Below are 2,555 nucleotides of genomic sequence, written 5' to 3'. Positions count from 1 at the left end.
TATACAAAATTTCCATCTTGTCACGTAACTGACTTTCATTTGGCTTTTTCACAGCTCGCATTTTAACAGCGCCAACGACAATTGTAATATTGCCAAATTCATTTATATAATACAGAGTTATTATTGATGTTGTCTTTCTATTAAAAGTTAACTGATGTCTTTGCAAATTTGCAAATTAAAACGAAATTATGATTCATCCTTGAGCGATGTGCATGAATGAATTTGACCAGTCATTTGCAGGCGCTGTGTACATTTTACACTCTGCTACGGATTGTGGAATGGAGCTTTAGTTACAAAACTTGTTGGATTCATTAGCTTCAATCTCCTAATTTATTTTATTCACTCTTCAATTTAGTAATGCGTAGCAACAAGAACTGTAGAAATATTACTCTACTATTGCTACTGCTAAGAACATTAAATAGAGGCAAAACTGAAGATAACTGAAATGAAATCGCGTTTGAATTATTCCACTCGCTGTCATTTGCAAGGGCAATAGCAAAAAGAACGAAAGCAGAGCAGCATAGCAGTCTTTACTGTACAGATTGTACTACTGCTATGGCAATATGTATTAAATACAATACTATAAATATAATTATAATGTAATATAACAAATATTTAATATGAGTAAAAAGCGCATTAAATTTAGTTTTCTGCAATTGTCTCTGCTATTTGCTCTGTTAAAATTCATAGCAGTATCTATAATAAAACGAAGAACTACTAGGAGGCGTAGCATTTCCAATTCCTGTTTTAATAATATTACCAACTCGTTGCGTTCAACATATATAAATATATAATTAATTTTACTCAAAATAATAAATAATATGCAAGCATTTCTAAAATTTAGAAATTTGTTGCCTAATATCTGGAAGATATTTCTAAAAACAATTACTAACATTTATGGCGGCGTTTTTATTAGCAATTATAGCTGCTATTTGACATTGAGTTTGCTCAAAATCAGTTGGAATTCCAATTACATTAAACTGCTTAAGTCAAACTCTTGGCCTCGTTGAGCCGACAATATTGATGATTGCACATGACACTTGATGTGTGTGCGTGCATGTGTGTGAGTGTATGTGTGTGTGTGTATGAGTATGGCCACCGCACATCAATTATATTGTCTTCTCTCATTGAATTATAATTGAATCGCCATTCCGCTGCACTCTGACAAGGACAGCTCAGAGCAATATGCAGTCAACACAAATTAATCGTAATCAAATGAAGCCATATTCGATGAGAATGGCAATGGAACTGGGTTGGCGAATGAAATACAAATCGCTTTATGCTGAACTCTTAATCTACTTATCCGCACAATTAATTAAAGTCAAACACAAAATAATAAAAATCCAACACGAAGCTGAGTTCGAGCAATTAAATTTTACCCGACTGTATAAATAGATTATCGGTCAATTAAGTACTGCAAGCGATATTTACTCATGTTTGGTATTTTAGAAATCGCCCTTAAGCTTAAACTTTTAGAAATAATTTCTAAATAGAATAAAAACTATTTTTTTTAAATTAAGGCAAGGCTTGTCCTAAATCGAAAATCCTAAAAATATGATGTTATTTACTTTTTTTTATAAATATTTTATAATTTCACATCATACATTCTTAAAATTAGAAATGCTGATTCTTGGAATAAATCATTCTAAAACTCAGAAACAAGTAATGCAATTCATTAGCTCGAATTTATATTACAGTTCAGTTTAAGTCGCCATCAAATCATGCATTTTTGAGAGTAATTAAATTTTTAGAAAAATCTTCCATTAGTAACAAATGCATTTCCAAATAGTCAAATCAAATTATTTGAATTTATATAGTTAAAATGGTATTATATATCTGAAACTTTAAAATATTAAAAAAAAACCCCAAACACCCTGAAACTTTGACATATTTGTTCAAAGCTTTCGAATAATTCACTCCGAAATTATGGAAAAATGTATAAATATACTAATGAATTAAGAATAATACTAATATAATATTGAGTTACCCTGGAAGCCAAGAGTATAGAAAATTTCTCTACTGTACTGTCCACTCAACCTATTTTTTATTTTTTATTTTCTCTCTCTAAACATTTTTAGGGGCACAACTCTGATGCAGAGGTAGCAGAACATCAATCTGTATCCGCATCCGCATCCGTATCACAACGCCGTGGCACGTGTCAAAGCCACATGAATTCACAATTCGCATTTGTCGGCACTCGATTGACGCTAATCCTCGTCTCTCCTCTCGTATCTCCTGTCTCCTCCACTCCTCCTCTCTCGACTCCCCTTTTATGCCTGCTAAGCCACTAAGTAGCTTTTCCCCCTTGCTCTTGGCCTACTTTTCTTGCCACTCTTTTCCTGGTTCATAATTTATTAGCGCAAAACGAAGACGAAATTTCCACACACAAAAAGAAAGTAGCACATAAAAAATGAAATGATTCGCAGCTGCCAGCAGTTGAAATTAAATTGAGACGACCTTTGCTCCTTCTCGCTCTCTCTATCTCTCCCTCTCTCTCTGCCCCTCTCTCTCTATCTCTGTTATAAATTAATTTGTGCACAAGTGTCAATAATTAA

This window comes from Drosophila grimshawi, unplaced genomic scaffold (assembly GCF_018153295.1).
Source record: "Drosophila grimshawi isolate 15287-2541.00 unplaced genomic scaffold, ASM1815329v1 contig_311, whole genome shotgun sequence".
NCBI lineage: Eukaryota > Metazoa > Arthropoda > Insecta > Diptera > Drosophilidae > Drosophila > Drosophila grimshawi.
The sequence above is the reverse complement of the archived record's forward strand: the minus strand, read 5'-3'. Positions refer to the sequence as shown.